We start from the raw sequence: 12,204 nt of genomic DNA, 5'->3' as shown, positions 1-12,204 counted from the left end.
TAGCACATGGCTCTTTGGAGGACACACTTGGACATACCTAACCCATACTGAGGACCAGCTACATAGTAGAGCTTTTTTATAGCTGGACAGGAGAAAGGGAATGTCCATGCTTTCCCTTCCCTCAGAATATTTTTGTTCCTGTCATATTTTTTTGGAGATTATTTCTTAAAAATTCATGTAGCATTTTTTTCTATGTTTAAATAACTCAAAATCAGACAACTTATTATTTATTTTGTGTATCTTAGTTGACTTTGTGATGCCAAATTTTCTCGTTCTTCATAGGAAATCAATCTGGGTACTAAAGAACCTGTGTGGTTTATAGTCTACTTCAAACTGGGCTAACCTCATAAATCAAGCTATAAATGAAGATTACCAATGGGAGAAAGTGGTCCTTTCTATTTAACTTTTCAGGGGAAAAACTCAGTCTGGTAGTTTTTAAAACACTGTGTCTACCTTGCCAACTTTCATTACAAACCCTGGCTAACAGCATGACCCTAAAAGTGGCTCATTATTAATATTAACTATGTGGAGAAGATAAAAATTGAGAGACAGAGAGAGAGAGACAGAGAGAGTGAGTTGGGGTCCACATATAGATTAAAACCAGAGAGATGCAAATGCCAGTTAAAAATGCAAACCTAGTAAGAGATCCTCTAAGGTAGATGCTCACACTGCCCTTTGTGCCAGGCTGTGCCAGGCCAGGGCTGTGCTGCAGAGAACCTCATACTCCTAGTATAGACTCTGACTCCTTTTCTGTCTGCCTGGGTTGAGGGCAGGGGATCTGTAAGGAGGGCAAGGCTTAAGAGGTCAGACAGGTCAAGGATAAACAAGACTTTTGTGGCTGGATGAACAACCCTCCGGCACAAAGCCACAAGAGCCTCAGTACTTCAGCTTCTGAAAGGTGACCTGACATTGCCAGACGGGAGCAAACCTGAGCCAGAAAATACACCTTGAGTGGGAGGATTTCACCCTGGCCAGTTTTCTCTGAAGTTCCATTTTATACAGAGAGCAAGGGCACAATTATATATGAAACGGACAGGGAGCAGAATGTAGAGCTCAGGTTTCAGGCAAAGAAGGCACAGAGCTCAGTGGAGAAAGGAAACAGGATAGCAGACATTTCCAGACTCTCATGCTGGAAACATCCCTGCCAGGCACTAGGTTGTTTTGGGTGTCACTTGATGAGCAAGTCCCAAGTCCATCCCAAGAGGGTCCCTTAGGTTATTCGCATGGCCTGCTAGACCAGAGCTCTAAAACTATGCACTGGATCTGTATTCAAAGCTGGAGGAAAGTATATAAGACTGTTCGTTCTTCTGGGATGCAGTTGCCTCATGTGAGCCAGAAAAGACAGACACCAGTGTGCACAGTATCAGATATAAGGTTTCCCTTGTCTCTAAGAAGGTCTCTGTGGCTTTATACCAGCGTTCGTTGTTTTCTGAACAGAAAGCTCTGATTTCCCTGGGAAAGTGGTCATTCTCTGGACATTAAATAGGAAGGCAGTGGGCCTGGTCCATTACTAAGGCAGTTATGAGTTTGCCTCGTGAGAGAGACCATTTCTATGGCTTACTCAGAGTCTCACCGTGCCACCAGCCTTACACATAGGTAAATCTCTTTGGGAAGTCCAAGGGCTTCTGATTAAAAATCATTTTATAGCACTACTGTGAGGTTTCCTCTGAACTAAGACTCTCAATGCTGAATGAGAAACAGCTCCAAGACACACTAACACACAACTATTCAGCAGCCACTTCCCAACAGACCGTCTATGCACCCTTCGTTCTTAGCTCTTGGTACTTCTGGGTTGTTTAGCACAAGCTCTTGATAGATGCCTCTATGAGATGTTTAGACTAACATACAGATTCACCACTGGCTATTCAGCAAGTTACAGGGAAAACAGCACACAAAGAAATAGAAACCCTGTCAGAGCAAATTCAAACTCTACCAAGTAGGTGCCACTGCTTTTTGACTGGAGAAACCCTTTCTTTGACATTTAACTGATTAGAAGTGAGGAGGTTTTTCTCAAGGCCACCACATCCCACCCCAGTTTCACCTTGATGTTCATGCTGTGTACAGATGCTGTGTGCTCCCATTTGGTAATGCACTGAAATTTACCCATGTCTACTAAGTTTGGAACTCAAATTACCATGCCAAAGTGGACACAGTCTATTACTGGTGCAAGCCATATTATGCCCTTGATCACAGAAATATAATCTTTTTCATCTTGAATCCAGACTGATTAAAGATGTATTAAAACAAAGCTGTCACATCATCCCATTCCATAAATATCACTTTGTCTAGGGTAGAGCACCACATATTCTAAGTGGAAATCCACTTTGCTTTCAGGTGGGCACAGTGACAGCACATAGTAGGTACTTCAATATGGGCTCCTTAGAAAGCAGATGGAGGTTGCCCGTTGGCAACAAATTGGCGTGTTCTTCCCATGTGTTTCTAGTTGGCTTCTCGGAAGAGACGGATGGGGGCTTTTTTTTCTAATCTCAATGCATCTCATCTAATTCTCAAGCCAACACTCAAAGGGTAACAGGAAGTTTGAACGGAGCTATTCTGAGCAGCTTGCAGATAATCAGTGGGTAGTAAGCGCCAGTAGTATTTTTAGTACATTATCTCATGAGTGAAAAAGCTGGAGCTTGTCAATGACTAAATAGCATGGTGCAGGCCACTGAGTGAGTCTTCACTGTTAGTCGTGAAACCAACTGTCTCTTTGACTCATGGGACAGTGTATTTGCAAGAAAAACTGGGGCACAGTGAGCTAGGTATGTTTGTGTTAACTGGCTATAGGGTTGTTGCTACTGTGTGTAGGTACCAGTGCATGCTTACTCGTGTGTGAAGGCCAGAGGTGCCCTGTTCTTTCCAATTTACTTTTTTTTAGTGCAAAAAGAAAAATTAGCCTTAACAATGCGAAATGGCCAATTGTGTGAAAGGCATCTGAGTGAGACACCATACTCTTAAATCCTAAGCCATCTTTTATCTACTCTAGGTTTTGAAAGAAGGCCTCTTACTAAAGTCAAACCATTCTTTACTCAGATGGCCTGTGGGGCCAACAAGCTTCCAGAATCCTTCTGTCTCTACCTCTCTAGCACTGAGGTTACAGACCTGTCCCTCCGTCTAGCGGACCCAAACTCGGATCTTCATGCCTTCGTGGCAAACACTCTATTGACTGAATCACCTCCCCAGTCTATATCAACTACACTTAATCCTTGTGATTAGTGGGAACCCATATTCTGTGTCACCTCTTCCTGTCCTTCCCTTGTCTCCCGCATCCAGCCATAGCTGATTAGACTGCACATAGGTAAAACGAAAATCGACTATATGTTGGTGTGCTGGATAGCTTTATGTTAACTTGACACAAGCTAAAGTCATCTGAGAGGAGGGAACCGTAATTAAGAACATGCCTCCATGAGATACAGTGGTAAGGCATTGCTTAGTGATCAATGGAGGAGGGTCCAGCCTACTGTGGGTGTGCCATCCCTGGGCTGTTGGTCTTGGGTTCTACAAGAAAGCAGGCTGAACAAGTCATGTCAAGCAAGCCAGTGAGCAGCACTTCTCCATGGCATCGGCTCCTGCATCCAGGTTCCTGTCTTGTTTAAATTCCTGCCCTGATTCCCTTCCATGATGAACTGCAATGTGGAAGTATAAGCTAATAAACCCTTTCCTCCCCAGTTTGCTTTGACTTATGGACTGGTACCATAGACAAAATGATCCAAGGATGATGTGAATGAGAAAGTAATCAACCAGAGAGGCAATCAGAATAGGCATGGGAAATGAATTTTAAGATTGTAGGTACATAAACTCAACGGGTGCCTAGAGTTGGCCCTGGTCTAAGAGAGCTTCAGCTCTAGTCTCCACTGTGCCCAGCACCACGGTGGTTCCTGCTCCATGTTTTCCCCCAAGACTCACTGCTGCATGGCTCCCCAGTGTTAGCTCTCTTGACTTGAGCTGACTTTGCTGTATTCCATCATCAAGAACCAGATGGTCCCACTTATCTGAATCCAAAGCCCACAGGGTTCCATAGTCTTCAACTCAGGAGAGTGGTATGTCCAGGCTGGCACTGTGTACAGGTGCATTTGAAAGTACAAAGGACCCAGTGGGGTGGGAGGCTCAGCCAGTTTAACAAAAGCTAGGTGGCAACTGCATTTTCTCTGCATCAGGAGAAGTCCCCAAAGGGAAGAGCCTACTGGAAGACACCTGGATCTTTTAGATCTGGCTGGCTGAGGTCTGATTAAGACCTGGGTACCTCAAGACCTGGAAATGGTACAGCCAGAAAAACATGGGAGCAATGGGGGTACACCTTGTCCACCACTGAAATGTAGTAAAAACAGAATCTAGTTTTTCTCCTTAATAGCCACATTTCCTGAAAACCTGCAGGATTTTGTACTTTGAGCAGAAGCACATGCTTCCTGAATTATTAATTGATAACTTTCATTGTTGTTGTTGCTTTATTTCCCTAGGTTTAGAAAAATTATTTTGTATTTTTAGCTCACATATGTCTTCATCCTACATCGCCACAGTCGCCTCCTCCCTGTCTCACTCTCCATCACTTACTGATCATCTCCAAACGACTTTCTTTTTCTTAACTTATACAATGACAGGAAAGAGGACAGCTGTCAACACAGTTGGGTCTCCCATGAAGGGACCTGTCCTGCAGAAATGAACATCCTGTTCATTCTTCTATTATTAGCCTTTAGATGAAAGTACAGTATAAAAAAGATACAGGATTTGTAGCCAGACATATATTCAGATTTCAATCTTTCTGCCTTTAACTTGCCCAGTTAGCTCCTTCCCGGGCAGTTATAGGAAAATGACTATAAAAGCACTAAAGCATTCTCAAGTTCAGACTCTCCTAAAGTCAAGCTTATCCTTTCTATATAAACCAGCAACCAATTCATAATCTGACCCAGGAGTAATAAAAACTATGCACCCTCCTCGCCCCTCACAGCACTTCTGCTTGAAGCTAGAAATAACCCAACCTTTCTTTATTTAGTGAATGTCATCATATTCTCTGACACCAGCACAAGGGACTGCTGCAGAGGATGGGAGAGAAAGAATTGCTGCTGCACAAATGCTGTGGATGGGGCTCCCAGACAGATGCTCTATAGAACTAAAATAAAGACAGAGTCCACACATACTTTATTATCTTTATGTCATATTTGGGCCAAAGGAGCTGAGCAGTAGTTGTCAGGGGCTGAGCGCAAAGGACCACAGAAGAACATTTTTGAGCCTGGGAACCTTCCCACGTCTGGATCATGGTGGTGATTCCCCTACAGTAATAAGCACTACCCACAACTCACAGACCTGTGCATGCAGACAATGGATCAGACTGCATACAGATTGCATCTTACTAGAAAAACATTTCAGACTTAAGGCTTGAAAATCATACTCAAACTGTAGCTTCTCAGCATTTTGGTGATATGACAACAAGGGGCAGAACCTTTCCAAGTCTCATTTTCTTGACTTAGAAAACAGAGCTAATAACTGTGGAGGCTGCCAGGAAAACGTGGATAAAATAATGTATCTAATTGTTTACTGTAGACCCAGACTGTCAGAGAACACTATAAATGGTGCTTATTGATACCTTTACCCCTCACTAAAGAGTTAGGGGACTATTTAGGGATGAGATTTCTAAACAGAGTTGTATGGTTTCTCCTTTAAATGAGAAATAAAGGTTTTATTGGAGAGCTTGTGAAGAACCCTGGCACCTTAGAAAAATGAAGACATATCTTTCACTTCCTCAGCAAAATTTAATTTCCTCTATGAATTCTTCTCAATTCTTTCTCTAAATATTGATGGATGGCTCCGTGGTCGTATGTTTATTTTTCTGGAGCAAATAAGGCCATGATGGATAAACTTGAGTTCCTGGAAAACAGAGGAAAATATGAACCAATAGATAAATAACATGTAGAACCCACACTCCAGTCCCTACAGTAGCACTTATTCATCTAGACAGTGACCACCTATTCACACCCAGTACTAATGGTCCCAGGGGCTGGAGACTCAGTAGTCACCAACAGAGGCAGGAAGATGTCATCCTCAGGGAGCCTGGGTGCTACATTCTGTCAGGATCACTGAGCTAGCCCTCTGTGCCTCCCTCCCTCCCACAGAAATTCAAATGGCATCTCTGTCTGCTGATCACTCAGGAAAAATCATGCTCACTGGCCCCATGATGCACACTCAGAGGCTCTAGCACGGAGTTTTATGTGTATTTCTTTAATAGCTATTGATTGATTGATTTTGGTAGAACTGAGAGTTAAACCCAAGGCCTTACATATACAAGGCAAGTGTTCTACAGCTAACCTACACCCCAAGCCCCTGACTTTTTATTGCGAAATGAGTGTTCAGAAAATTTCAGAGAAGAGACAGATGGTCTTGGGCACCCTTCAGCCAGCTGTCTCTAATGGCAAAATTTTATATAAGTCTCATTTATCAAGACTAAGAAACAGATTTTAGTACACTATCGTTGCCTGAAAGGCAGGCCATATTTAGATTTGAACCCACACTCCTTAACAATTAATCAAAACTCTCTTCATCCCCTTAGTCTTCTAGTACCTTCTTAGTTAAAAAAAAATGCTGTTGTTGTTTTTTTATTTTTTTCACTCAAGACTCAAAGCTCAGGACCTTTTTATGGCTTGAATGTATTCCCCAAAAGTTCACAAGCAGAGAATTTATGTCAATGTTCTGTTCCTCCAATTCTCTATTTTTTCCGGATGATCAGTTTCTTCCCTAAAATCACTTGATCGCTAGCCAGACTAGCCTAGGAATGGTCCATGACTTTAACCAGTCCTCACAAGCCAGCTCCCTGGCAGATGCTCCTCCTCTCACACTATGTGTTACTGTTAAAGTCCTAATACTGTGGCAAACATAGTGGTGGGTGCCTGCAATCCCAATAATTAGCTAAGGTGGTAGTGTGCTAGCCTGGGCTACATAGTGACACCTAGTCTCAAAAAAATAAGTAAAATTTTAACCTAGTATCACACCCAAACTCCGCATTGGTTCTACATCTAGAATGCTTAGCGCCGATCTTCAGTTGACCCCTGGTGTTATTTAACAGATCCCTCTGCTTTGCAGGGTAAGCTACTACATCTTATCCCATCATTCTCTGTGACAGTACCACACCCTTTCTCTTCTCATCTTTCTATCCACACTACACAGTCTCTGTATCCCCTCAAACAACCAGGTCAAGGTAAAAAGAAATCAAGCTGCTAAAAGTAAGGATGGCGGTGTTCGTCTTCCACTATTCATGGCTCTATGCAGTGTCTTCTCTTCAACAGATTTCACAGTCACCACAGTACTCTAGTCTAACGCGCACCCCCGAGCCTTGCATCCGTGGGAGAGAAAGCACGAGACGCAGAGATCGGGTAGTTACTGCAAAACGAGGACTTTTACTTTCTTGTATCACACACGTGGAAAACGCGGAAGGGCTGAGCTGTGGAAGGGGTCTGGCTTAAATACAGTCTAGAGTGACGTATTCACTTCTGATTGGCTGTTCGCTCACCACCCAACATTCAGTGACTTTGGCACGCCTTTCTGCCTAGCAGCTGCGCAGATAATTGTTTACATCTGGAGAAGACACGAGGCTAGCGCCAACTTGGGGTGGCAGATTATATTGCGGCTCCTTACACTCTAGATGTTAACAGATGACTCTCAAAGTTAGGATCTAAAATAAATAGAAGCTTCTGCCTTGTCAACTTAGGTTAGGAATTAAGCTACTGGGCCATGAGGACACATAAGTCATTATGTATGGAAAACTTTGTTGGGGGGGGGGGGGTGAGAGGAAGACAGGGTCTCACTGGTAAGCTCTGGCTGGCATGAAACTCACTATATAGACCAGGCTAGCCTCAAACTCAGACACTTGCCTCACTGAATCCTACCTGCTAGGACTCAAGGCATGTGCCACCATGAGTACTTTCATAAGCCAGTCTGTGGAGAAGACCACAGGGAGGAATGAGGACTCCTGGGCACCAGAACACACTAAGAAAAATTACAGAACCACCTTGAAAGGGGAACCCAGGCAAATCCCTTCATGTTAATCAATACCACAAGACTCAATGATATAGACATACAACCATGTGTACTCTGCGTTCCTGGTCCAAAGGTAACGGAAGCAACAGTAAGCACTTATTATGACTTTAATTCACATCATTTCAAAGTAATTTATTTTGCAGTCATAGATATTCAGCATAGATGGGATTAATAGAAGACCAGAGGCCAAGTGACTAGCTGGAGGTCATAACGGCAAGTGCCGTCAAGGCCCTGAATACTGTGAGGCACAGATACATAGCCAAGAAGGATCCTAGAGATAGGAACAGAAATCTGCAAGAAGTGAAGAGGATATGGGTGTTCAAGATGCATGCGGCTCTTCTCAGCATTCTAGTTTTGTTGGTAGACCTTGGAAGAGGTTGATATACAGAACTATGAGCTTGAAATTGAAGCACACTGAGGTTTTCAGAAGATGTACTGCCAAGGACCATTACCACCAGGTCGGGCATCCAGTGCCTACTTTAAAGACCTCTTATCACTGAACTGCCTAGACTATTCAGCCATATCTGATGCAGCCAACTCCTTCTTGCATCTGCAGATTTTCTGCTCCCTAGGATCAAGACATTCTGGTTACCCTGGAGATCTTACATCTACTCATTACTTCAGTCTTTGCTTAGCCAGTGCTAAGGTTCTACAGGACTGCACTTCAACCTGCTCCCTACTGTGCTCCCAACGCTCTCTAGCAAGGTTCAAAATTCTAAGATTTATCTTCTAATATTTGATAGAATGAGACTTTATTATAAAAACTTATAATGGACATACTATCTTTTACAGCTATGTATCCAAATTTCTAATTGAGATAGCTGTGTTCTGATATAATTCTCATTTTATGATTGCTGTGATTCTACATGTGTGTATACAAACACAGACCCACCAGGCACATACATATATACATATCAGAAACATGGGAAACTTGGAGTATAGGGTTCTCAGCACATGGCAACAGAACCTTGAGTTTAGTCATCAGAACTGTTGCAAATATTCCTATTGCTCCTCTGGACACATCCTAGAATTCAGCTGCCACACCCCTTTACTTTTAAACATTTTTCTTGCTTTTGATAATGAAATAGATGTGAAGAGACAGCACATGTGTAATGCCTGGCAGTGTTTAAAGCTTGCATATACTTTGCTAAGTTTTCATTTTGACTCTGGGGCCCTGAGAGACTAAATGGAGTTTGGTACTTATGTGCATGAGGCATGAACACAGGAGAAGAATGAATGTTTGCTGTATAAAGTCAATGAACTTAGAATTTCTAAGCATACTGCTACCCAGCTTCTCCTAACAGATACAGCTATAATAATATTCTAGCTAATTAAGAGTGCATCCTCTAGCCTTGTCAGGCATAGGTGGGAGAGAAAGTCCTTGATCCCAAGAAGGCTGGATGCCCCAGTGTGGGGAAATTGGAGGGTGGGAAGGTGTGAGTGAGTTGGTGGGTGGGGCACATCCTCATAGAAGGAGAAGGAGGGGGGATAAAATAGGGGGTTTCTGGGTGGGGGAATGGGGAAAGGAGATAACCTGAAATGTAAATAAAATATCCAATTAAAAAAAAAAAAGAGTGTATCCTCTTAGATTTTGAAGCCCCTGGTATCAGGTAAGTAATACCTGGGAATGAATGAATGACTTCATCTGCAGAGTTGATGAACGTTACTTATGTTCGTGTCATCCTGGGATATAAATTCCAGTTCTAGAAGAAGCAGCTGGAGATGCCTGCCTTTGTTTTCATTTTTAAAATGGGAGATCAATAGTTGGCTGAGGACTGCACTTTCATTTTCAGTTTAAAAACTTGGACTCAATTTAAAGTATACTTTAACCCTCTGCCATCCTCTGGACTACTAATGGCTACAGACTATTCAGGATACTATTTAAGTGTGAATGTTCAACATTACCTGAAAGATAGTAAAGTGTATGTTCTCTTGATAGTAGTAAAATAAAAGTATGAAAAGTTTATAAGAACTTAACATTATTGTATTTCTTCTATCATCACTATATATTAACTAAGTATTACCATGTTATGACAGGTCACTATTATTAATTTCCTATTAACCTAGGTAACTTTTATAGGATTGACTTAGAAAAAAATGGCAGAATTCTATTTATGTCAAATGGGTTTTCTAAGAGTTTTTGTATTAGTATTACATAATTTTATATACCTGTGTGCATGTGTGTGTGTGTGTGTGTGTGTGTGTGTGTGTATAGAAAGGAAAGAAAGAGAGGTTAGACAGGGTCTCACTATATAGTCTAGGATGGCCTTGAACTCGCCTACACTTACTGCTGAGGGATAAGATTACGAACTTGAGTCATCAAGCCTAGCATACATCTTAAATAAAGCCTTGTGAAAACGTAAGCATTGCAACACTGTACCTACTGGCCTCCTGCTACAGAGGGGAGTTACAAAGGAGGACAAACATGCTAAACGACAGAACAGGATGCTGTGGGTGTCCGCCACATGCCTGTATCTTTCTCCTCAGCGACATCTTTTTGGAAAAATCGAAAGGCCCCTTAGAAATTCTGAGCGCTTTGAAGAATGGGTGAACTAGGCCTTGTTGATTCAGACTGCTTGGTACAGTTTGCTCTTCTGTTGCTATGACGATGATACACTGAGACCAAAAGCAACATGGGAAAGTTTACTTGGCTCACACAGCACATGACAGTCCATCACAGGGAGGAGCCATGGCAAGAGCTCAAGCAGGAGCTGCTTACTGGCTTGCTCTCCACAGCTTCCTCATCATGTTTTTTTGACCTGAACCAGAGCCACCTACCCAGGGATGCCAGAGTCCACAGTGGACCGGACACTCCAACATCAATTACTAATCAAGAAAATTCTCTACAGACATGCCACAGGCCAGTTGGATAGAGACAAGTTTTCAACTAAGATTGCAATTCTTCCCAGGTGAGTCTAGTTGGTGAAAACTCACCAGCACATGTTGGTAACACAATACTGACAAAGTTCCAGGGCTGGTAATTCAGGGTCACGGTGTTGCCATGGTCAGGTTCTCGTGACCAATTTCTTTCTGACTTTTAAACAGCTGTCATAAAACTGTATACACAAGCAGTCTTTCTTTGATGGGTGTGTGGAGACAGAAAGCCTCTTGTCTCTTTAAGCCAACTGATCCAACCATGAAAGCACCATCCTTATGACCTAATCGAAGCCTGAGTACTTCCCAAAGGCTCCATCTCTGCACACCATCTCGACGAGAGGCTCAAACTCGTGAATTTGGAAGGGAACACAACTATTCAGCCTCTAAGTACATGATGTATTACAGAACTCTTTGAAAAAGTCATATTGTAAATCAACATGGTACTGTTAGGTAAAGAATTTAACATGTAAGTAGCCAAGGTTTAAAAAAAAAAAAAGTCTTGAAGAAATAGTTACTTAAAAAACTATATTGTTGGTTTACTACAATGATACATATTGATCAGGTAATTGCACAGTTCTGCCGAGAACCTATGAATAAGTATGATGATAAAAAAGGGGCCTGAAACAATGGTATTTCAACACAAGGAATTAGATCAAATGGACTATACACAAAGGTACCCAGAGTCTTCTCATATGCGTGTTAAGACACATATATGAAAAGACATATATCCCTAATCTCTTTTCTCATTACATAACAACATGTTGCCATAAAATGATATATGCCATGTATCATTGATGTCATGGTAATACATCATTCTACACCTGGTTTTTGGTCAATATATGAGATTCCTGATCTACAGGTTAAGCAAGTCCTTGTTCAACAATGAATAAAAGAGTAAACAAGCTTCCCACCTAACAATGGTTGCAAGCAAGTGAGTACATGGTCTTGGTGCAGCTGCCAAGTGTTTGGAGAAGATCAAGTGTGGAAGCTGCAGGCACATTCAGGGCATCTAATCCTGTATTAAGGAAGCTCCCTAGAGGAGGTGCTATTCATAGGAGTAGGTGCTAATCCTATGAGGATATGGAGAAAGAGGAGTGGTATTTAAGAAAAAGGTTAAAGTGTTACAAACAAAAAAGACAAGCTTTGGCAAGGTGGCTGGAAGGACAAAGTCCTATACCCTAAAGTATGGTTCTCAACCTTCCTAATGCAGTGGGCCTTTAATACATTTCCTCATGCTGTGGTGACCCCAACCATAAGATTATTTTGTTGCTACTTCATAACTGTAATTTTGCTGCTGTTATA

At 42.2% G+C, this 12,204-nt stretch overlaps 1 long non-coding RNA gene across 1 annotated transcript in view; it reads right to left on the bottom strand.

Annotated features, from left to right (window-relative positions):
• Window positions 1-5,109: 5,109 nt before the first annotated feature.
• LOC143441041 (uncharacterized) overlaps window positions 5,110-12,204 on the bottom strand; it is a 35,038-nt gene continuing 27,943 nt past the window's right edge. The window contains exon 4 of the long non-coding RNA XR_013108297.1: window positions 5,110-5,862. This is a non-coding gene — a long non-coding RNA (uncharacterized LOC143441041). The remainder of the gene's footprint in view (window positions 5,863-12,204) is intronic.

This window comes from Arvicanthis niloticus, chromosome 30, assembly GCF_011762505.2.
Source record: "Arvicanthis niloticus isolate mArvNil1 chromosome 30, mArvNil1.pat.X, whole genome shotgun sequence".
Taxonomy (NCBI): Eukaryota; Metazoa; Chordata; class Mammalia; order Rodentia; family Muridae; genus Arvicanthis; species Arvicanthis niloticus.
This window is presented reverse-complemented; position numbering and strand designations above follow the sequence as displayed.